This window comes from Ochotona princeps, chromosome 6, assembly GCF_030435755.1.
Source record: "Ochotona princeps isolate mOchPri1 chromosome 6, mOchPri1.hap1, whole genome shotgun sequence".
NCBI lineage: Eukaryota > Metazoa > Chordata > Mammalia > Lagomorpha > Ochotonidae > Ochotona > Ochotona princeps.
In genome coordinates, this window is record NC_080837.1 from 59,544,689 (window position 1) to 59,570,452 (window position 25,764).

At 38.1% G+C, this 25,764-nt stretch overlaps 1 non-coding gene across 1 annotated transcript; it reads right to left on the minus strand.

Moving 5' to 3' along the window:
* Positions 1 to 24,483: 24,483 nt before the first annotated feature.
* LOC118759298 (U6 spliceosomal RNA) lies at positions 24,484 to 24,586 on the minus strand. Its single transcript, XR_004996102.2, has one exon. It is a non-coding gene; the product is annotated as a U6 spliceosomal RNA (small nuclear RNA).
* Positions 24,587 to 25,764: the final 1,178 nt, after the last annotated feature.

Below are 25,764 nucleotides of genomic sequence, written 5' to 3' on the forward strand. Positions count from 1 at the left end.
CTACCTGGTTGGTTGTATTCATTTATAACAGTGTCAGAAGGCTTTCAATGAATAGGTATTAGGTATGTCAACGTTTAACAGGAGGCAACTCATGTTTGTAGTTGTTAGGAGATTTGGAAGTGATGCTGCTCTCCATGTCAGGAAGGCTCACCTAAGCCAAGCAAACTTGAAGAACCTACCAAAAATCAAAAATAAAGGAAAAACATTTTTAAAAAAACTACCAAAGAAATGATACTGAGTAGAAAGTGAAAAAGTGCTAGAGTGAAGAAAAAGCCAAGGCTTTTCTCAGGAAGTAATTTGTAAACAGCTCCAGCATGTGGATAAATGAATGATCAAGGCCTCAAAGTTCCTCACCACAGATCAAGATTACCATAATTTTAGTCGCTTTTATATCACTTGCCTACAGAAAGATGTCAGCTCATCAAATTATATATGTGTGTTCATTGGCAGTGGTTGGTGATATTGATATACATTTTCCTCTTAAATGGACTGATCACTCATTGAGTTGTCATCTTGCATCTGCCACTGAAAGAGAGAAAACAAATTGACCCCATTTTTCAAACTCAGCAGAGCTGTTTATTTTGTTAAGCGTAACATATTCATCTATGCTACAGTTTATATGGCAATGAGAGAGTCCAGCTATCCAGTTGTAAAACTAATTAATACAAACAACCTTTGAATTGCTAAACTGGCAGTCTGACACTGCTGATTAGATTATCACGGGGATTGTGAGTTGTGAACAATATTATTAAAATAAATCCAGTCTTCATGTTATTGTAGGAAAAGGATTTACATAGCTTTCTAATCAAGAATTCTTTGATGTAGTTTGGCATGGGGGTACCTTCAAAATTTTCCCATGCTTTCTCTTTCTGCTGCCATGTAAAGATACCCTAAAGCAGACAGTACTTTCCATGTGAGTCCTGCTTGAAAAGAAATTCAATTCTGAATAAATTACCTTGAAAATTCTCTGCTGAGGGATAAGGAAGAAGAAATTTAGAGGGGATAGAGTGAAAGGGGTAAGAAAACGAAAAAATGAAGAAAAAGGAAAAGAGAATGACTATCCCAAATAAGGTATACCTATTCAGGGAAAAATTTCATATCCTAAATAATGCATGCCAGTTAAGGGAAAATTTTTCATATACTTCTGACCTTAAAATTAAATCTAAAAACCATCTTTGAAAAATGAATTTTCACACTCATAATTTAATGTTTTGTGTCGTTTTTTGCATTAAGAAGAGCCTGTAGAAAGCACCATATTGATTTCCTTCTAAAGATTAGAATACTGGCCTCTAAAAACTATTAAATATCTTTTCTCCAGATAACACAGGAATTGCGGGATGTATATTTTGCCTCTCCTGTTTGAAAGCACCAGAGAGATAAACTAGACATTAACTCCCTGAAGACAATGTCAACATATACTACTCAGTTGCATGGATTCTATCCAAAACACATTTCAGTTTCTTTAAATTCCTTCTGCTGTTTCTTTTCACAAGAAATTATTTTGCACAAAGCTATTATATGGAGAGTTGCCCACTGGGGAAAAAATTTTCAGAAGCATTTGAAACACTCAAAGAAACAACTGGCCAAGTCTGTTGTTCCACAGACACCTTCAATCACTCAAGGGCAAAGATGCAGCAAACTCAGTGAATGTGATTTTTGATACATTAGTAAGCAACCCAGAGCAATGTGGAGCCAAATAATTACTCCTGGAGAGTTGACTGCGAAGACAATTTTCTTGGCCTAGAGACATAGAATTAAAGAAATCACTGCTGTCAATGTGAGTCATAAACAGAGGATCCAGCCCTACAGCTGCAGGACTCATCATCACTTAAACTGCTCAATTTCATCCCTACGTGTTCCTGACTTCATTAAAATTTTGTTATTTTCTTCATCCTGGATCTTTTTGCATTACCTTTGATTATTTAATACTGCATTAAAATGTTTTCTTTATTACTGAAAGTTCTGGCATGCCTGTGAGTTTTGTGCCCTAAGAGAGTACATCGCAAATCTCCTAGTGCCAGCCTTAACCATGGCTCCCAGCCCAGAGCTAGCACTACATTTCTCTGCCAGAAGGGAGAATCATGTTTAATTTTGATTGCTCTTTATATTACAAAATAGCTTCAATCATTCTTCCTTCCTATTTATATCCCAAAATATAGCCATTGTATTTACTTTAAAAAAAGTATAATAAAAAGAAAGAAAAATAAAGTAAAAACACTCCTTGTCCCCACCACTTGGCAATAACTGCTGTTAGTAATTTGTTGTGGATCTTTCCAGATGTTTTCATGTTTTTGAAAAGTGTGCTAGCATCAATCAGATAAAAATATCATAGGTAAAGGATTATTTTAAATGTATGGCTATGGGGAAAAACTCAGATTAGCTATATTCTAAAAGAAATAACATCATTTTCTTAGCTAAACTCATTAGAATATTTCCTTTTTAAAATGTAGTGTCTTTGTGAATGTGAATAATTCCAGTGTCCATATCTGTTAGAACTGTCATATCCATTATAAGAACATTTTAATACAACTTTTAAAGAAAGGGCGATTCAGGGCCAAGCCTCTACCTATCATGCCAGCATCTCATATAGGTGCTGTTTCTGGTCCTGGCAGCCTCACTGGCTTTCCAGCTCCCTGCTAAAAGCCTGGGAAAGCAGCAGAGAATGGCTCAAGGCCTTGGACCCAGTACACAGGTTGGAGACATGGAAGAAGCTCCTGGATCCCAGCTTCGTAACTCAGACCAGCCCAGCTCTTCCCTCTGCAGCCATTTAGGAAGTGAACAGATGGAAGATCTCTCTCTCTCTCTATCTCTCTCTCTCTGTCTCTCTGTAAAATCTGCCTTTCAAATTAAGAAAAAAGATGAAAGGAAAGGAACAGATAGGAAAGGGAAAGAAGAGAAGAGAGGAGAGGAGAGGAAGGGAGAGGAGAAAGGGAAAAAGATGATTCACAAATTTGAGGTAAATGTAGATCCCCAACTAAATGTTGCCAAAACAATTCCAAGAATAACTTAAAAGCATAATGATAATCTCAGTCTCTCTCATTCTCTCACTCTATAAAAAAGCCATATCCATGTAACTGAATATCTTACAACGTACCAATGTTAGAAAGACTTCTCATTCTTTTTAATGTTACCATAAATTTAACACATTGGTTAATATTTATAGGTTTTGATAGCAGATACCTAAGTTTTGGCTGTTACATGTGTCCTTGAGCAAATTAGTGCTTAATCTCAAAGATTTAAGTATGTAAAGGAAATATAACAATACCTAACCTCAGAGGGCTGTGCAAAAATTAAATAATTTTTTCAAATACATACCACAATCTTGGTACTGAGTAAGCATTCACTCAAATTACTGAAATCATAGTCAAACTTCTGTCCTAAAAGTACAATCCGAAGGGTAGAAGAGTAATCATTTATTTGACTAATGTAAATATTATTTTGTAAAATTTTTTAAAAGTTGCTAAAAATGAATGTTATCAATATTTGGGCTGCAAATTTCAAATTCATGTTACTGAATAGCTTTATAGTTTAATTAATCTTTGTTTATTGGAGAGTCCTTTAAATGTTAAATAGTATCAGAGTCAAAATTAATCTGCAATGACCATGAAAACATGTCTGTCTTACTAGATTACCTTTCTTTTTCTCATTTCTCATTTCCAATATGGGGGTAAACACACACACACACACACACACACACACACACACACACACAATGGAAATAGAACATGGAGGGTAGCCATGTGGTAAATACAAGTCATGAAAATTCAACTAAGAACTATAACCAAATAAAACTTAGTTGGCATTCAATAATAACAGATCTTACTTAGGCTTATATCACAAGAAAGCCGTTTATAAACATTATGCATTCTATAATTATGTATTTGACTTTAAGGAACCCTGTAAATATCCATATTAGAAGAATGAAAGGGCCTGTGTTGTGGTACAGTGTGTTAAACTTCTACGTGCAATGCTGTCATTCCATATAAGTGCTGGTTGGAGCCCCAACTTAGCCCCTTCTGATCTAGCTCCTTACTAATGCATCTGGGAAAGCAGCAGAAGATAGACCAAGTGCTTGGGTCTCTGCCACCTACGTAGACAGGTGGAAGTGCTATCTGTGCCTTCGTTCTAACTCAGCCCAGGCCGTTATAGCCATATGGGGAGTGATCCAGCAGATGGACGTATTTTCTCCTTCTGTTCTCGCTCTGCCTCCTCTCTATATCATGCTCTTTTAAACACATTAAGTAAATTTTCTCTTTTAAAAAATGTTTACTTATTTTTATTGGAAAGGCAGGTTGATAGAGAGAAACAGAAACAGAAAAAAAAAGTTCTTCCATCCACTGGTTCACTCCCCAAAAGGCCTGAACAGCTGGAACTGAGCCAATCCAAAGCCAGGAGTCAGGGCCTCCTCCAAGTTTTCCACACGGGTGCTGGGTCCCGAGGCTTTGGGCCATCCTTTACAATTTCCCCAGGCCATATGCAGAGAGCTGGATGGGAAATGGAGTAGCCATAACACAGACCAGTGCCCTAATGGGACGCCAGCACTTGTAGATGGAGGATTAGCCAATTGAGCTGTCATACTGGCCTCTAAGTAAATTTTTTCTTCTTATTTTGCTTTATATATATAAGGAATATATGTATATTACATCTGTATTTATGTAATACATATTTATGCAATATATATCACACAATATGCATATTATATATAGTATATATACTGTACATAAATATCTCTTTATATGTATTTTTCATGATGAAATTCCAATTGGCTCAGGGATTTCTCGTTCCAGCTTCCTCCTTACCCCTCCCTCACATTGTTTTCCCCATGTTATTATAATAGTATAGTCCTTCAGTAACGATCACAGCTCATCATTCTTTTATTTAAGTGTATCATGACATTATAGATACAGACAATAGTAGAGTCTGGCATCCTATTGTCAAGATATATTAATTTAGCAGTAAATCTTTTCTTAACAAGAAAGAAGAAAATGAATGCCAGAAAGTATTATTATCGAACCTTAAATTTCAGCTTCCATCACAGAATGAAATTAGAAAGAACCAAACCAGAAGAAGCCATTGTATCAATAGCTAGCCAGGAGATTTTAAGTCTCAGATCAGCTTTCAAAAGCATCCAGAAACCGAATCATGGCCGCAAGGATGTAAATTTGGGAACACTTTGGCAAAATTGCGATTATAGCCATTTAAGATTAATGATTATGTGGTTTTTCTCTCTGAAGATACACTATTCTATCTACATGAAGGCAGGACCTTACAGAATGTAATTAGAAATCAGGATGAAATTCTTGTACCATTAGAAGAAAAATACCCTTACTATCGTAGTGTTCCATTTCTGCAGCAACTGTGCACCTGCTCTATCTAATGTCTCTGTTTTCAATTTAATTCCTTAAAACTAGCTCAGATTTTCATTCAAGCTGTCTCATTTCTGTTTTATCTTGAATACTATCTTGCTTATTTCTTTTATCCAAAAATTATCTAGTCAATTTTTAATTATTGTATATAGTGTTGGCTGTTTGGTCTACTTTTAGTCGTACTCACATAGACAATTTTACATTAGATAAAACCCATGGAAATATGTCAAGAATCCAGGCATTTACTTGCATCTATATTGAATTCCTAAAAAGAAATACCTACTGGGGAAAAGAAAAAAAAAAAAAAAAAAAAAAAAAAAGCTCCCTGAAGGGACACTCTGTTTCTAGTAACTGAAGTATATGCCATTTTGAAACAGGAAAATAATCCAACTTTTCTAATATAAATTTTGTTCACAATGATCAAAGAGATGATGACAAGACATTTCTCTTTCTGGATTTTGTAGCAGATGAACAGAGGAAGAATTTTTGAATTCTATCCATGATAAGGTAATAAGATTTGGTTTGTCCTTCTAGCATAAGCAGCTAATACATAGATTCAACTATTGGATGTCAGAGAGTAAAGAACAGTGAGTGGTCCACAATTATGAGGAAAAAGATTAGATCAGTCCCACAACTTCCTCCCAGGCAGGGAGCAAGACCCCAATAAAGCTCTAAAACCTGGGTGAGTTAAGGAGATAGAGCCAAGACCAGAGCCCAAGAAGCTCTGATCTTGGACCAGGAAAAAAAAAAAAAGCAGCAACATTTGTAAGGCAAATAACAGAGAGCAAGAAGTTACACAGAGAACTACAGATGGGATCCCCTTGGATCTTTGGACAAATACTGCATTCTGACGAATAAAAGAGGATCTGCTGGTACTGGGTAGAAGAACCAGTGGAAAGTAAGCTAAAACCACTCAGGGGGAAAACAACTTTTATGCCCACCACCCAGCGTGTAAATAAATGTGAATTAAGTAGAATTCTCAAGGCATTATCTCAAAAGTCATTAACCTTAGACTAAAACTGTCTCTGGGACCAATTCTAAAACTTAAAAGAAAAACAGAATAAACTGATTCTAAATCACTTAATTGCATGTCGGGAAAATCCAATACTATCTCTTGCCCAAGGTTTGGCAACCAATCAAAACTTACAAGGTAAGTTAAAAAAGGAGAAAAATGTGATAAACAAAAAATGTAGTCAGAAATGAGAGGTGATTCAATTAGCCAATGTTGGCAATGCCCGCGTCGCCACGTACCCCGAGCTGAGCGGAGGGACTAGGGTTACACAAAGGACAACGCAGAGAGCCAACACAACACAACACGCAGTACACCGAATGCCGATCGATGATAGATTGATCTTTATTGCAACTCCAGACTTTCTTTTATACTCTCCCTAGCTCCTCTCAGTGTTTATCCAGTCCTCAAGGGACCACCCTAAATCCTCGAGTTCCTCCCTGTAGTGGCCACCCTAAATCCCTTGAGTTCCTCCCAGTGTTTATCCAATCCTGTTGTGGCCACCCTAAATCCCTTGAGTTTTATCCAATCCCTTGGCAGATAACTTGACAAATAGGAAGCAGGAACTTGCGGTTAAGCCAGTGGCTAGATGTATCCGGCCAAAATTGCCAATCCTGTTATGCTCTGAGAAACAAGCTAAGCTGTGGAGTTAATCCTTGGGAGACCGGGGCCTGCAAGCCAACAAACTTAAAACACTTACTACATATATGTGCTCCATCTATTTAAGAAGTTAGAAGCATGTGTATGATGAGGAGACAACAGAACATATGAAATAAACCCAAAAGGGACTTCTAGAGATTGAAAAATCTCTAAGGTCAAACTTGCACTGGAAGGGACTGAATATACAGTAGACATTGCAGAAAACAAAACTAGTAAACTTGAATACATGGCAATAGAAACTTCCCAACATAAAATATACAATAGAAAGATAGAAAATGATGAACAAATTCAAACAGACCTGTGGGAGAAATACAAGGCATTCTAAAAATATTTGTGATTGGACTCCTGGAAGAATGAGAAAAAAGAATTTAAGCAATGGCTAGAAATATTAAAAGGGTGATAAAACTATAAATGATGTCTGTCCCATTACTAAATATCCATTAACTTCCTTTGTTATGAACTGGTTTTGCTAACCATGTTTGTATAACAATGTTTAAAGATAAAAATAGTGTCTCCATCTGGAACACAAAGGGTGGGTTTTATTCACAATCTGGGAAAACAGAGTGAATACAGCCTTCCAGCACAAAGGGAAGATGTGCCTACTGCCCATTTGTAAAAGACCTTGGATGCTCTAATTCAAATTTGTGTCTGTAACACTAATCACTTGAATGTTCAGGTGTCACCTGAATCTCTTCACAGTATATGGTAGATTGACTTGTAGATTTCTGAGGAATCTCCATGCTGGCATTCATAATGGCTATACTAACTTACATTTGTAACAACAGTGTATTAAGGTACCTTTTCCCCTACATTCTCACAAGCATTTATTATTTCTTCATTTTTGGATGCTAACCATTCTAAATGGAGTGAGATAAAGCTTAATGGTGGTTTTTAGCTGCATTTCGCTAATGTCTGAGTGATCCTGAGCGTTTTTTTATGTACTTGTTGGCCATTTGTAATTCATCCTTTGAAAAATGATTGTTTATACCTTTGCCCATTTCTTAATTGAATTTGGCTGTTGTTGCTGTTATGGCTGACTTTCTTGAGCCTCTTGTTTATTCTGAATAATCATCCTTTATCATTTGCATAATTTCCACACTTTCTCCAGTTCCGTGTGTTGCCTTTCACTTTGCTGTGTTTCTCTAAAGTGCATAAACTTCTTAGCTGACCCATTTGTCTGTTTTTGCTTTTGTTGCTTCTGCTTCTGAATCATTTCCAAGAAGTCTTTGCCTACGCCAATATCTTGCAGAGTTTCACCAACGCTTGCCTCTAACAATTTGTTGGTTATCAGCTTGTAGATTTAGATCCCTGATGCATTGTGACATGACTTTTGTATAAGGCATAAGGTAGAGTCTTGTTTCATATTTCTGCATGTGAAGATCCAATTTTCCCAGCACAACTTGTTGAAGAAACTGTCCTTTCTCCAGGGAATGATTTTAGCTTGTTTGTCAAACATTAGTTGCTGTAAATACATGCATTTATTTCTTGGAGGCACTACTTCAAATGTAATTCTACCAAAGTTGGGAGGAAAACTGCAAACATAGCAACTCATCCATAAATTTCACCCATCATAGGAATTTCAAATCACCTGTGTTATGAACATACAGTCATTATACTATATATGCCAAGTATTGGGAATCCCAGGAGTCACTTCCTTTCAACAGATATTCAACCTGATATAAAGATGAAACAATGTAAGGTGTTCCATATAATAAAATGTTTGGGGCCAGTGCAATAGCCTAGTGGTTAAATCCTCACCTTGCATACGCTGGGATCTAATATGGGCTTTGGTTCATAGCCCAGCTACCCCAAATCCATTTCAACTCCCTGCTTCTGGCCTGAAAGCAGTTGAGGATGGGCCAAAGCCCCCCACAACCCACCCTTGCAGTTTTCTTATTTCTCTGTGGCTTCACAGCCAGAGACCTTCTGTCAGATTTCATCATTTCACACAACACCAGATTCTCAGCCCATCCAATTTGTAAGAGAGGTCTCTGTCACTCCAAACACACTGGGGCTGCTCCATGGCCCATTCACCTCTCTTCATGGGGACTGGGGTGTTCAATCTGTTTCTCCCATTGCTCCACCTGCAGCAGGTGTGGAAAATGCTCATCTGCCTTGTGCAGTGGCAGTCAAAATCTCTTTTTAAGATGTCATGTAGACAAGCTTGCTTACTCTCTCATCACCCAACAATCTTTGTATCTCCCTGCCCTGATCTCTCTTTAAGCCAAAATCTCTTTGCTAACATTCACGTAGAAGGATTTTCTCACAATAGACTTGCACTAACTTATGCTCTCTATCAAACAATTCACCTGGGCCCTCCTGACCTTGGCTTGTCTGATCTGCCCAGAGTCTGTTCACTGTCCTTTTTTGTCTCAAACACTGGGAAGCAGACGCAGGAAGAAAGACATCTGCATCTGTTCAGCAGCAAAGGCCCAGCACCTGGTCTGTTGGCCCTCTGTATTAAAAGATGCCACATGTTATATTTTCCCTACTTCCTCTGTCACCGTTTTTTAAAAAGATTGACAATAACCAACTATAGCAGGGTTTACTTTAAATTGCTATATTTACCACTGATCAGAGTCCTTGCTGGGCAATGTTTTCAATCAATTAATGTTTTTTTTCTTCTTCCTAGACTAGCTGTCCATTCGGACCCAAAAAATTCACATTTTCTCATTTGCTAAACTATAGATGTTTTGTTTACACCAATTTAAGAATTCTCTGTTCTCCAATCACTAGTAGATGGTTTGTTAAACTTTGGAATCTCTGAATATTAAGAGTTAGATGGGCTAAAAGGTAGTTAGCTCACTCCCTGTTGGAATGGGAAGTTGGGGAAGGCTCTCTTTAAAAGTGTGCAAGATCCTGGCTTCTTCCCAGAAGCTGCATTTAGCAAGCCAGCACACCAAGGAGTTTCTAGTTTAATCATGAGAATAGCAAGGAAGCAGTGATCCCACACTTGTGAATTTTTAGCTTATGGTGAGGATGGAAAGGAGTTACCAGTCAATGGCTTTTTGTTTTGAGCAAGGTAGACAGGATTAGAATTTCAACCCTTTGACATTTGGGTCCCCATCCTCTGACTGAGTGTTAGCTGATATTCTACCCCCAAAAAAATTGTGCTTAAAAGACTCCATACTTTCTAAAGAGAAAAGAGGGAAGGGGGGAGTTTGGAGGAGGGGAGAGCCCACACCAACTAAATTGTATCAAAAAACAATAAAAATTATATATATATAAACCACTCCACACTTGACCCCATTTTTGGATCTTTTTCTCTTGAAAATTCTCCCTAACCATATTTGTATCCTTGCTTGCAACTTTGCCCCATCCCTTCTTTATGCAATGAGGGCCAGTTGAAAGAAAGAAGGAAGGAAGGAAAGAAGGAAGGAAGGAAGGAAGGAAGGAAGGAAGGAAGGAAGGAAGGAAAAGAAAGAATAAAAGAAACAAACTAGGTAACAACCTATACAGACCCTTTGTCCTGCCTAAAACTGCTAGCCACTTTTCCTGCTTAGAAAATTAGCCTTTAGCCCCAAACATAAAACCACCACCCTAATATGTTGATGATTCAAGGTAACTGACATGTTTGATTTTATGTTTTTATGCAAAAATACAGTGCATTCAATAAACAAATACTAAGATGGAGGTTTGCTTTCTAGGAAGCCCCACCCACTCTTGTCAAAAACTTGGCCACTGGAAGTAAAACTGCATGGAGAATCCAAGGACACCCAGATCAGAACCATAGAGCCTCTTGGCTCTTCACTGATGAAGGTCCTCAGTTAGCCTGGCATCACTATTGAGTGGGAAGCCCAGGAGCCTTGATGGCACTATAGGCAGAATTGCCATTTCTGTGTCCTCCTATGTGTAGAAGAATGCTATGTAGTTAAATAATCAAAAGTCTTGCCCTTATTTATTACCTTGTCTGGGTGAGTTACAGTTCCTTCTTGGGGCAACCCAAAGAAATCTCCCTCACTTTGCACCAAAGGGGCTATTGTTGCTGAATGACACCTCAAGCTGGCTGGAGCCATAGTTGTAGAAGCCCCAAACTTGAACCTCTCGCCCAATGCATAGAAAATCAATCACTGACATTGGGGTGGTGGGAAAAGGTAGGTATTTATTGCAATGCACAGAGCAAGGAGCTGGGCAGTGATTACTTCATTCCAAGGGACGAGGGATGAGGGTACTGATACATTGAAATTGAGATTGTAAGGTGCTTACTAGTTCCTGCTTAGTCGTACCTGTGACCTACCTATGATTGGTCACCATATGATGCCATGCATGATAGTCAGACGGACTTCCACTTCTCTTCTATCACCCAATGTCAGTGACTGGTTTTCCACACCTTGGCTAAGTGGACCCAATTTGGGGCTTCTACAACAATACCTCCAACCAATTTATGGTGTTATTTGGCAACAAACTGAAGGTACTCTTCTGCATGTCCATATTGGTAGGCATTCAAGCTTAACTGATTCTTTTATACATAGTGCATTATATATAAATAATGTCTCAATATATATTTAGTTCTATACAAAAGAGATGGAAGAATGGACCACCGCTTTTCCTGGGCTATCTAAAAGTAATCTGTAATTTCATGAAATACAACACATTATTTGAGACAACAGTCTCTCCTTTAGTTTGCCTGAGCTTATATTACTTAAGTACAAATTTTCTCTGGAAGATAAAGCTTGGATCTGAACCTAAAGTTATGATTATAGTGCAGATTAAAATTGTATATTTGTGTATTAACAAAATGATAAGAAGGGAAGGAAAGAAGGAGATTAGGGGAAAGACAGAAGGAGGGAAGGAAGTATGGTTATAAAAACTGTACCTATGTAATACATGAACTCTATTCTCTTTATATTAATAAAAATGAAATGCTAATCAGCAATAAAACATCACTAGAAATGGATATTCAGTATTTTCAAAGCTAAGTCACTAAATAACGAATTCTCAAATTTTTACAACTGTTGACTGAGTTATTTGGGCTCTCTGTCCCTATTCTTATTTACCAATAGCATTTAATGGGAAATGAACAAAGGAATAAAAAGACATAATATGCAGTGTATTTAACTACAGCTATGGGTCAAGGATTGGTATAAGAAAACAGAGAATAATGGGACCTCTTAAAGATTAATAATTTTCTATTTTTGGATTTTTTCCCATGTTTTCCTTGACCTCATTATCACAGACAATTAAGAGTGACTTAAACCAAAGAGAACACCAACCAAAAATTTCTCCAATGCAATGACAAATACAATATTTTAAAGTTATACTCATATATTTTATTTCAAAAGCAGAAACATAGAGGAAAGAGAAAACAAAGACAAAAAGCACGTTCATCTACTAGTTCATTTCCAAATGTCCTCAACAACAAGGCTGGGCAAAGCCAAAGCCAGCAGCTAGGGAGTCAATCCAGGACTCCTACAGTGGAGGCAGAGACTCAGCTACCTGAGCTATCAATGGATGCCTCCCAGGACATACATTATCAGAAACCTGGAATTTTTGGTGAAGTCAGGAACCCAAATACTTTAGAGATATGGGCATCCTAACCTGAATCTACTCTCAAATGTTTTTAAGAAATGAAATTCTTGGTCAGATGTCTCTCCTAAGAATAAATTCTTAATCTCTTCGGATTTTGTTTGTTATGGTTAAAACCCTTAACTTGTCCTTTCCTTGTATTGAGTTCTAGAAAAGCAATGGGGCACAACAGCCAATTTCATCAACTATGTATATGGAAATCATCCTCTCCTTCCACAGTTGATAGTAGCTCAGTAATAAATGCTTTCTGTCTAGTCTTTTTATGTTCAGCAAGCAGGAAGAACTTTATTCTTCTGATGAAACATTCAAGACATCATATATTATTTTGTCTTTTACCTTCGTCTTATCCGCTGTATGCCATCGCTGTTGAAGATTTAAAGTTGAAACATCTAGACAACTACATGCATTTCTACACTCTCCACTTCTTGCAGGTGCTGACCTTTGCTATACAACTGTTCAGGCAGCCAGATGACCTTTATTATGCAGTAAATTTTCTCCTATTCTGAAAGCTTATACTAGCTTCTTCTCTGGCATCTTCACTTTCACATGGATAATATATAAAGGTATAAGATTGTGAATGCCTTTGAAATCCAGTTTATAAACAAAATTTACTGTGCTTGATGAATGCACAGTAAATTTTCGTTATGTGAAATCTCTAACAAAAATACTCAGTATTTCTTAGTAAAAAGCCAAGAACAGAATGTCCACAATGAAAATATTTGAAACAAATAATAAAACACTCAAAGAAAACATGGGTCACTGAATCAAATCACTAACTAAGGAATTCTCTCTAAAATAATAGTTCACACCCTGCATGCACTTACATGTGTCAAGCACAGGGGAATTTAGCAAATGCTCCACATTTAATGACTGAAAATTTAATGAAACTGATAGAAAACACAAAACCATATCAATGGGATTCCATCATGAAGCAAAGAACATTATATAGAACTGAAGTTCTTATCCATACGCTCATATTCGTGATCAATTTAATAAAAACAAATCTAACCTTGAAAAAAAGGTAAGAATTAAACTTTTTATTTAAAACTTACTGGATGTTAGGTTGTGCTTCCCTTAAACTGTGTTGAATGTGTTTTGATTTTGTAGAAGAACTCAACACTGATTGCATGACCTAGTCTACAATTACACCATCAATCATAGATTACCTTATCATTTGAAATTTCATTCATTTTTATTAGAGATCTCCACATAGCCTAAAAATAAATATTAACCCATGCTTGTAAATAGAAAGGTATTAAGAACAAGCTATCCTAAACTGGGTAGCATTGGTCATTTGGGACTTCTGACTACCAATGGTTAACAATTTTTCAATGACGTCTAGCTGTCTCAAAGGAAGAAAGTAAAATGTGCCATTCCAGAGCATTCAGAACTATCTCTCTGGGTTTCTTAATATCAACCACTGCACAGTCAAGTTCTCAACAACAGTTTCTCTTTTATTGTGATTTTTAGCAAAGTGTAGAAAAGAGGAGCATTAAATATTAGGAAGGAGGTGCAGAAGCAGAAGATATGGGGAGTGAACTTGCAGCCAAACTGAATTTGTTCAACATAAATCAAAGAGGTGGCCAGATACCAACATGGCGACAGAAGAAACACACGGCAGAGACCTAGCTTTCTAAAAGGCTAGGCCTTTTTTATAATTTTAGCATCTTAGGATGTCCAGAGGCATGGGGGATTTTGGAGAAATGGGGAAATGGGCAGGAACTAGAATAGCTTCTTGAGGGTATTTCAATCTTGGTAGGTCCTGCCCCCTGGCTGGGTCCAAGGCTAAGCTAGTGCATGGAAATGCAGTGCCAAATTCCCTGAGAGGAAGGCACTGCTTTGCTGCTTGAAGAAATCTGATGGCTTAGAACCAAATGCAAAATTTGGACTGGTCTATTAAAATGCATAATGAGGAGCCCTTGGTGGGAGATTACTATCCCAAGAGGATAAGGCCCAAACTTGTGCTCTAATTTTCTTCAGTGTTTAAACTACTAAACTTAAGTACTATCCAAACAACCAACACTCCTTGAAATCCTGTCATTCCTATAACCAATATTCTGGGCACTTAGCATAATCTGGTATTCCCCTTAATCAGCTCTTCCAAGGTACAAGCATGCTTTAAAAGGTTTATGGAAGTGGATTTTAAAAACACATTTTGATACAGAAGCCTTCTAATCCATGCATTTTTTTACAACATATATTTTCAAAGAATTTTGAGTACCTCTTATATTGCCAGCACTACAAAACAACAGCATTCATGATACTTTCCCATTTGCTATAACAAAATATTAAGTACTGGGTAGAATAGACTTCTAGGGCCCGGCACCATAGCATAGTGGTTAAGGTCCTCACCTTGCACGTGCCAGGATCCCATATGGGTGCCAGTTCTAATCCAAGCAGCCCCACTTTCCATCCAGCTCCCTGCCTGTGGTCTGGGGAAGCAGTAGAAGATGGCCCAAGGCCTTGGGACCCTGCACCCATGTGGGAGACTCGGAAGAGCTCCTGGCTCCTGGCTTCGGATTGGCTCAGCTTCAGCCTTTGTGGCCACTTGGGAAGTAAACCATCAGATGGAAGATCTTTGTCTCTGTCTCTCCTCATCTCTGTATATCTGCCTTTCCAATAAAAAAAAATAAATAAATCTTAAAAAAGTACAATAGACTTCTACTTTTTACTATTCTAAAGAGGCTGGAAAGGCCAAGATTAAGGTGCCAGCAGGTGTAGATTTGGCGAGAGGTCCTCTGTGCTTCCAAAAGGATGCCTGGTTGCTGAGAGAAAAAACTCTGTGTCCCCTCAGGGCAGATAGGAAAGGTGTTGGGGTGCACTCGAGAGAGCACTCACTCTAATTGTGAACCCTTTGTAAGAGTACTAATCCCCTTTAGCAGAGCAGTGCTGTTGTGACTTACGCACTTCCGAAAGTCTCACCTCTAAATATTAACACATTGGTGATTAATTTGACACATATGAATTTTAGAAAACACATTTCAGATCACTGCTTACTAGGCATATGTATTACCCTTTTCCAAAGCAAACAGAAAAAACCAAGTGACTAGGATGCAGTTTAAGAAGCTTCAAGTATGTCCTCACACTCTGATTACCCACTTCAGAAATTTCCTCTGCCACAGCTGATGAGCAGATTAAGTCCTTGCAAGGAATGAAATAAAAATAACTTCTGGTCATCATTTTTTTAGCAATAGAAAGTAGGTCCAGATTACTTCCCAAGACTGTTCTTGATTTCAGGTTATAAATTAACAAACAGCCTCTGAAAATAGTAGACATTTTAGGCCTTGAAGCCCACATAGAATCATGTCTGTATTTTCCTGTAAGGTATTTTTTCCTTTGTTTTGCAATATATTATTATTATTACTATTTTTACAATCCTTTCTAAATGTAGCACCTTTTGTTAGATTCACAGACTTCACAAAAATGGACCACTAACTAGATTTGGGCCATGAGCTGTAGTTTGTTCGTCTATACCCTATACATTAGCCTCCCACTGCTACCCTGCAAATCTCACTAGAAATGGACCACACATTGCTGTTAAGTACCTATAGCTAGCAGGGTTCTTCTTTCAGTTTGAATAGCCACCCATTCCTATTAGGAAACAGATTCAGAAAGAGAAAAAGAGAGAAGGGACAGGAATCACCACCAAATCAGATTTATTATCAAAGAGAAAAATAAATCCACAGAGGGTGGCCAACTACATTTGTAGATGCAGTCTGGACTCTCTATAGTTTGGGGTCTAGGGTGTCCCTGGGAGTGGGGGAATTCTAAGAAAATGGAGGAAGGTGGAGACTGGACCAGCTTTTGTCAGGCAATTCAGCCTTGGTAGATCTCTTGTTCCCTGGGAGCAAAGCAGTTGTTAGAAAATGCAGCAACTGGTATTGGGGCAGCTTAGACTTTTGAAATACAGCGTAACAGTCCCTGGTGAGAGCTTCTCTCTTTACTATTCCAAGGGCATAAGGTGCAAACTTGTGTTCATGCTCCCTTCGACAACCATGTCAGGAGATGGGAAGAAATCCTTAAAGAAAGGACTCATTGCTCAGTTGCAGGGAACATGGTCAAAAAACAGCCCCTAGTTGTCAGGTCCTTTAGGGCCAGTCTCCATTACATAGGAATGCTTCACTCTTGATAACACCCTTCAGCATAACTTGCATCCAGTAATCCAGTAAGGCATGAATTTAAATGTCAGGTCATTTTGTCAAAGCACTGACAATTCTGTTTCTCCTCATTCTCTTCACAGGTGTTGATCCCTAATAAGGATCTTGCATACTAATTTCACTGCAGCCTCTGCTTCTGAAGTATCTGCTCTGTGACAAAAAACTTATATTCTATATATATATGTTAACTGAATTATTCAAGATGCCTCATGAAATGCACAAATATCCCTTCTCAATTGCAAACCAAGAAAGGTCACTTTCAATGTCACAACTGTGTGTAAGTTTTTGTTATTGCAGTCATCATCTTACATTTTGAATTCTCAGTTCAAAGCTTTTGAAGAATAGTAAAAGCTATGATCTTATCGCTGTGTTTTATGAGATTTCTTATCCCTTTAAAAGTCACTGTTTGAGTTTAAAGTTTATGGCAAAGCCTCCAATCATTCTTCAATTTTTCAGAATTATTTTAAAGATTTCTCTGTACAAAGGGGAGTTATGTCAATGATTTTTCAGTATGCCAGTCAACCAATCTAGTCCAGTTTCCATCCCTGGGTTTTTCTCTGAGATACAGGCTTTTAATGAACTGTGCTTTAATGCTCGGCTATAGACTTGAACTGAGGAACACTCTAATAACAGTTCTACAAAACTGGCCAGTGGTTCTGCTGTAAGAATACATTGAGCCTGTTCATCATTAAACTGAGCAGCGTCATCTTTATTGAAGCCATTTAGGAGAAATGTATTTCCCATCTCAGCATCAAAAAAATGATTATGCTTATATTGAACAAATCATTTGCTTGTTCCTTACGAGAATTACATAGAGTGCATCTTGTGAGAAGGTCACAAGTGGTTACACAGTGGTTACACAGATCAAGGTGCCTGCTGAGCCTGGCCCTGCTGGTCACTAGCTCTATAATCTGAGGTAATTACTTAAAGTTTGTGTACATCTAAGTTATGGTCTTAGGCAGCCAGTTCAGGGTCATGAGTTTGGAACACCTCCTCCACCTATGAAATCCTCTCTGCCCACCTGTGAATCAAATGACTCACTTGGAAACTGAAGGAGGGCAGTACTGTGTTGTTCCATAACCACCACCTCCCTTTGAAGTTCCCAAAAAGGCCCATGATAGGGAGGGGCTAACTCTCTTGGTCTCCCGCCTCTGTCACTCTGGCACTCTTGGCCTCCCTGTTACGTTGGGCTGAGCAGAAGTGACTCCAAGTCAAGCAGACACTCCCATCCAGTAATGTTTGGAATGCCAAGTCACCCAGACCTTGTCTGGGTACTTTTATGAGTACCCAAGGCAACACAACTTAGGCATGAGCAAACTGGGGAGCTACTACCTCCTCCCATTCCCCATGCCCAAGATGTATAAAAGACCAGTGCTTACAGTTTGTGCGGCCATTTTCCTCACATGGCCATCCTGCCATGTAGAAGTGGTCCTAGACTGTCACACCAGGGAGCACTCTCCCCTGATTAATAAAACCCTTAACCTAAACTAAAAGACTTTCTCTCTCAATTGTTCATATCACCAGCAAGCTGCTGCTGTCTTTCACTCTGAGAGACACAAGCTAGGTAAAATTTCTGTAGGTTTCCCAGTAAGTGGTGTGGCTTTGTGGCCCAAATCGCTAACATTTCCCAGTACACACTTGCTTTTTCACTTCCCAAGGACAAAGGTAGCCCCTGAACATGGTCCACATATATCTGTACTTCTCACCCTCTGTTCACTGCTTGTGCAAGTCAATAAAGATGCAAATATTTTGTATTTCTAAACTGTGTACTTGCAAGAGTTCCAGGAGGAGGTGAGGCCTAGCAGTAATGGAATACAGACAGAGAGGCGAGGAAAAGGTGAATGTTTGCAGCTTTGGAAGTGTCTCCAAGTTGTTCACTGAATGTCTTTTAGGATAATTTATATTTCTTGCAAAGCTAGAACACAGATCTTGAGTGTAATGGACAGATTTTACAGTAACAAACATCTGTTCCTCTCATGGTTTCAGACTGCATTGCCATGCTGATTTTTCATTTGTTAATTTCCAGTGGGCCCTGCCATCACCAAGCTTGGTTAATAAAGACTCCTTAATACATCCTAGACTTGTCTGACATGACACCACACCCCACAACACTTCAATTTCCTCTTCAGCAAAATGATAACAATAGTATCTTCCTCATAGAATGATATCAGAAACTAAATTTTAGTTATTTATTTACATATGTATTTATACTGAATATGTAATACTTAAGATATTTATACTGAATATGTAATACTTAAAATGTAACCATTTTTCTTCTTTGAGGTCAAATACAAGTCTTCACACCATTGAGTAGATTTTCTTTGCTTACTCCCCAATTCTTGCACTTGGTTGTTACTTTGTCTCAACTTGCTCATCCTCCTGGGTTTTTTGTTGTTGTTCTTTTTGCTTTGATTTTGTTTTTAAAATTTCTCTTTTATTTATTTGAAAAGTGAAGGAAGATGATTCTTCTACTTACTGATTCTTTCTCCGAATAGCTGCAACAGACAGGTTTGCTCCAGGCCAAAGTTAGGAAGGAAGTAGAAACTCCATCTATGTCTCCCACTTGGGTGGCAGGGGTCTAAGTAGCTGGGCTACCTTCCACTGCTAACCCAGGCATGTTAGCATGGCAGTAGATCAGAAGCAGAACAGCATTGAAAACAATGGCTTGCAATTTCAGCCCCAGACTGGGGACATTTCAATGAAGGCTTTTTCACCCATCTAAGTTTTTTACCTATAAAAACATACATTTTATTTAGGTTTTCAATTGAGATAGCTTAAGTGATTTTACATTTATGCTTTCATGTCACAAATTAGTATTCAAAAAGAAAGGTTTTGTAGGGTTTTTTTTGTTTTTGGTTTTGTTTTAAGAAAAAAGGGGGGCCCAACACAGTAGGCTAGCAGCTAAAGTCCTCACCTTGCACGCCAGGATCCCATATAAGCACTGAGTTCGTGTCCCAGCAGCCCCACTTCCCATCCAGCTCCCTCCGGTGGCCTGGGAAAGCAGTCAACGATGACCCAAAGCCTTGGGACCTTGCAGCCACAGGGGAGACCTGGAAGAAGCTCCTGGCTCCTGGCTTCAGATTGGCTCAGCTTCAGCCACTGTGGCCACTTACGGAGTGAATCAGCAGATGGAAGATCTTCTCTCTGTCTTTCCTCTTCTCTATAAATCTGCCTTTCCAATAAAAATAAATAAATCTTTTTTAAAAAGGTAATTTATTTATTTGAAAGGCAGAGTAACAGACAGAAAGAGGAATAAAAACAGAGAGAGAATCCTCAATCCACTGGTTCTTTGCACCAATGTCCATAAACTGGGAGCTGGAGCTGGGACAGGTCAAAGCCAAAAGCCAGGACCACCACTGGGGTCTCCCAGGTGAGTGGTAGGGACCCAAACACTTGAGCTCTCACCTGCTGCCTTCCAGACCCGCTAGCAGGGAGTGAGATCACTAAGCAGAAGCAGGACTCTACCTCAAGCACTCCAATACTGGATACATGTGACTCCAGCAGAAGCTTAGGCCCCTGAACCATAATGCTCACTCCAAAAAGGAAAAACAAAAAAACAAACAAATAAAAAAGAGAGACTTCAATAGCTACATAATATCTCACCTATATTAATGTCAAATTGTATTTTAGTGTTTTACCTCATTTCTCTTTTTGTCAATTATAAGATTTTTCCTGATATTCTTATACACAGAATCTTATTGTCAGTTCCAATTATTTATCTAATATGAAATCTGAGGAGTCCAATACTGAGTAAAGAAATGGAAGCATTTTAAGGCTACTGATCAGTTTCTTTTTGCATCAAAATCCAGACATTATATATTCTGTTCACAGTTGTGTATATTTATTGTAAATGCTCCTGGATTTTTCAGTAGAATTATATTATAGACAGACTCACAGAGGAAGTAGCATCCTTTACCACCAACAGTATGGCATGCATTAGCATTTGGTCACACACTGTTTTCTGATTCAGTAAAGTTTCATAGCTTTTATTTATGTATATAGACTTGTAAATTTCTAGACATTTTGCAGCTTTTTTATTATTACAGAAGTAATTTTCTGTTTCATTTTATACATGTTTCACTTCCTACTATATAAAGCAAAGGAAATTATTGAGGCCCATATTGTGGTACAATGAGTGCCAATTCCAGCACCAGCTTTACCACTTTGGATTTAGCCTCCTGTTAAAGAACCTAGGAAAGAAGGGAAGATGGCTCAATTTTTTGGTCCCTAACACCCACATGTGAGATCTGGGTGGAGTCCTCAGCACCCAGCTTTGATCTGGCCCACCCTTGTCTGTTGTGGACATTTAGGGTGTGAACCAGTAGTTGGAACATCTTAACATACAAAGGGGTAAGTTGACGGGAGGGTCAGTGAAGTCAGCATCAGCAGAGAGAAGTATTTTAGTCATTGCTTTTGCTTAAAAGTTCAGGTTCACAACAGTTAGGAGAAGCAGGAGTGTAACTCTAGAGTGTAACTTAGAGGGTTCCATACGGGAGTACAAACTCATCCCTGATTGTCATAGGAAAGAGGGGAGCAGACAAGGGCCAAAGCAGACAATTGTATAATAAACTCACAAAACAATCCTCTCGTTTTCCCAATGTAGAATCCATTTTTATGGCATTTCAGTTTAAAAAAAGAAAAGACTGGTGACGTCAAAAAGGAGGATGTGGCTTGTTACCTTACCATTGGCTGGGATGTCTTATTATTTCAACAGCAAGATATTATTCAGACACCAGCCTGATAGTATGTTTTCATTGACTTCCCTTCATAAACCATGTCACTCCAAATCTTGGATTTATGTGTGCTGTGGGTGGATGTGTTTCCGCAGAATAATATATAGTATCTCTAAGTCCATGTCCATTGACTGATGAAACCCTAAGCACAGTTCTCCCCATCCACCTGAACCCAATGTCTAAGCCAAGAACAGGGACTATGAAACTCTAGCTCTCACTCTGAGACCTGTTTGACATACAACCTTGAGAAATTCACTTTATGTCTCAGCCTTCTTTTTAAGGGGCAGAAATGAAACAGAATTCAGGTAATAATATTTCCAAGGTTTCTATGATTCTAGGACAAAATTGCAAATAACAAATTTTGGTTTCTTGAAGGCCTATGATCCAGATTATAGTTTCCTTATCTTTTCTTGTCATTTTTGACTATCACTAACCATTTCATTTGTTAAAATCTGGTCAAAAGAAGCAAAGTCCTGAGACATCTAGACCATGACATTTAAGAATTCCATATCCATTATTTTCTGAATTTCCCAACAACCATTCTAACTGTGTGGAGGTTTCTAGATTCTGTGATATGTTAAGTATTGTGCTTGCACCTGCCATGTTCTTTTCCACAGCATTGGAAAAACTATGTACAAAACGATGACAAAAATGCACACATTTTGGTTTCCACACTGTAAGAAATTAAATGTAAAAACCTTTAAAATATTTTAAATGCATAGTTATCCATTATTTAAAATTAAAAAATAAATCTATAGCCAAATGAAACTACTCCAAGTGACAAAAAAAACTCTTGAAATTTCATTTCTGAGAATTCTGCCATGATATCTAAACGTGCTATATATTTTTTTTTGTATCCAAGAATACAAAGGGAATAGGTCTTCTTGTCCTCATTTACGTACTTTCAGAAAATTACAGAAAGGGATAACATCACAGTCAGAAGATGAATAACCACAATCACCCATGTACAGACATGAAAACAGTTTAAAATTAGTTTCTTCCACAGGTAACCCTTTGTGGAGAGAGGCCTGAAACAACATGGATATGCATTTTGAGAGTTTCGTTATAGGACGGCAAATTCTCTTGGGAAATAATGGTGTTGATCAAGCAGTTCATGGCACCAGGCCCAGTGTGCTGTGTGCCTACTTGTATAAGCATTTACCAGCAGAATCCTTGCTGGCCCTGTGCTCACTTGTGTCTTCAAATGTGATAAGCACTTTGCTCCCTATAGGATTCTATGTGAAGAATTTGCTCTCCAGCTTTTCTACTATGTCAGTAATTACAGAAGCAGTTCTGTGACTCCTCCCTAAATACTCATCTTCCCCACAAATATAAATTCTATGAGGTCAAGAACTCTACTTTGTTTCCCCATGGCACATCCAGTACTATCAGTACTCTCACAATGGATATTCAATGGGTATTTGTCAAAAGGTACAGTAAATCAATACTAATCCTAAAAGAACAAAAGTATCTAAATACTTTCTAAAGTCATCATAATAGCTTGGGTTTGGTAAGTCTCCATGTTCCAAGCTGATGACTCTTCTGCATTAAAGTATCAAAACTCAATTTAGCTTTAAACCTTTATAAATGTGTTTCTACATATTTCCTTCAAAAGTGCTTCTTCACAAATCATATTGCAAAGGTTAATCGGGTTTTTCAGAGAACCACAAAAATGTATGAGAAAATCCGAGATTACCTCATTTATTTCTTCTTTGGAACTACAGACACCTCAATCTAATCAAGTTGAACCAGTCAGTAGTAAACAGAGTGCTCCCAGAACAAAACTACTTAACTGATGACGCAGAACTTTGAAATCCAATGTTTTTCCTTTTAGGGAGTAGAGGGGAAAAAAACTCCAGTAGGTTCAGAGTACTCTAACGATACCGTTATTTTGATTTAGGAAATGCAATTTGTAATGAGGATCTACTTGCAGAACAAGAAAATTTTATGGGAGGGGTTTGGGTTTGTTTTTTTTTTTTTTTTTTTGCCTAATATCTCATTCCTGTTTGTTAGGAAACTAGTACCCTCAGAAGGCAACGATCAGATGGCTAACATTATGAAAAGCACTTACAACTTACGTGGGAGAGGTTTTGTATGACAATATCATTCAAATCAAAATCATCTCCACAAGCACTGACTTGTAAACCTTCAGGTCACAGGAAAGTTTAACAAAGATACAGTTGAGTTAACGACTTGAGAAGCATCATTTCTCCTGCTCTTTGTTCAGTTCAACCTAGTTTTGCCTGTTCATTGACACTTTTACCTTACCCTGTTGCTACCACATAGGGTGGTCTGAAGATAAGCAGTGTTGAACTCACCTGGGATCTCATTAGAAATGCAGACTCAGACCATGCCTTGATGGATGGAATCAGAATCAGCAAGTTAACAAGGTCCCCAGGTGATGTATGCACATTAGATTTTGAAAAGTCTGCCTGTAAGTGGTTTTACACAAAGCAATGAGAATTGTGTTAAGGATTTCAGGGCAAAGAAGAAATACTGTGCTTATGAAAAAAACCTATTTGTTTAAAATGTACAGGACATGGTTGTGTGGAAGCCTATGGGAATGGAGTAGGAGAGAGACTCCACTTCAGTTCTGCTTCTCTCTGTGTGCATCAGACACTTCCCTGGCTCACAACCTCTCAATTCATAACTTGACCACTGCCACTGGTGTGGCAACAAACATGGCATCTGTAAGCTAGCAATACTTCACGTCGGCTGCTCCAGGGACCTATCACTTCCATGAATTTCTCTGCTATCTTCATGAGAAATGGCTTTGGGAACTTCCTCATTTATTTTCCAACACTGATCTATATTTCTTGAAATGATAGCACCCATTGGACAACAATCCTTGATCAACTCCTAATGACAGCTGCAGTCAATTCCATGGTTTGTTTTATTGCATCCTGCATTCTCAGGGGGTTTAAGCCCCAATTGTGAATAGTTGTCTATAGAAACTGTGGCTTTCCTCCAACGAGTAGAACAAACAAAGGTGACAGGATGTGACTCCTGTGCTAATGTTACATTTAAAATATATATATATGGAATGCTTCACGAATTTGCATGTCGTACTTGCACAGTGGCCATGCTGGTCTTTTCTGTATTGTTCTAATTTTGGCATAGATGCTGCCAAAGCAAGTACTTAATATTATATTACTGTCACTGCTCACTTCAAACTTTCTCTCTACATAGAATTTTCATGCACAGTATGACTTAGCTGGCTCTGAAGAATTAAGCATTTCCATTGGGAGACACAAATGGTAAGATGGGCTCCAGAAACTAAGTGTGGCATGCAACTCACAGCTCATAAGAAGTCAGGGCCCTCAGCCATACAACCACAGGGAGGGGAATTCCATCAGATAAGTGAACTTGAAATAACATTCTTCCCCAGTTGAGTTTCTAGGTGAGAATTTATCTTGATGGTACCTTAATTTCTGTAACATGAGACCTCGTAAATGAACGTTGCTAAGCAGTAGCCTGTATTCTGACCACACTAATAGTTAGCTAATAAATGTGTACTGCATTAAGCTGCTAAGGGTACTGCAATTTCAGCAATCGAAAGCAAATTTGTTTTCCATTAAATTTGAAAGCTCTAGATTATAACCGTAACATAAAATGTCTGGTAAAATATGACACATGACAGTGGTTCAATAAATGTTTTATGTATAAACATACATCTCTGAGTTTCCTGAAGTGGAATTGATATTACTTAGGTCTAAAAGTAACTTCCAGCAACAATAATTTTGAATAAAGACAACTATATGCAAAAACTACATCCATACAAACTGTAACAAAAACAAAATTGGAAATCAAAAAGAAAATAAATCCAGAAAACGTTTTTTTTCTTTCAAAACCACTAAATGTCTGACCAATGCTTCCTTTGATCTCTTTTGTCTTGAGATTTAGTGAATCACATATTCATTTTAAAAAGTACATGGTTGGGGCTGGTGTTGTAGCATAGCAAGTTAATCCTCCATCTTAGCATAGCCATGGATTTAGCCATGGATGCTGATTTTAGCCATGGATACTGTACTTCCAATCTAGTACTCTGCTTATGGCCTTGCAAAGTAGCAGAGGATGGCTACAGCTCTTGTGCTCCTGCACTCACACATGAGATCCAGAAGTCCCTGGCTCCAGGCTTTGGACCCGGCGCAGTCCTAGTCACTATGGTCATTTGGAGAGTGAAATGTGTATGGAAAACCTCTTCTAATCTCTCTTCCTCTCTCTCTCTCTTTCAGTAACTGTCCTTCAAATAAATAAAATAATTCTTTAAAAAGGAATGGCATCATTAACATAATATCATTATTTATTTTTAT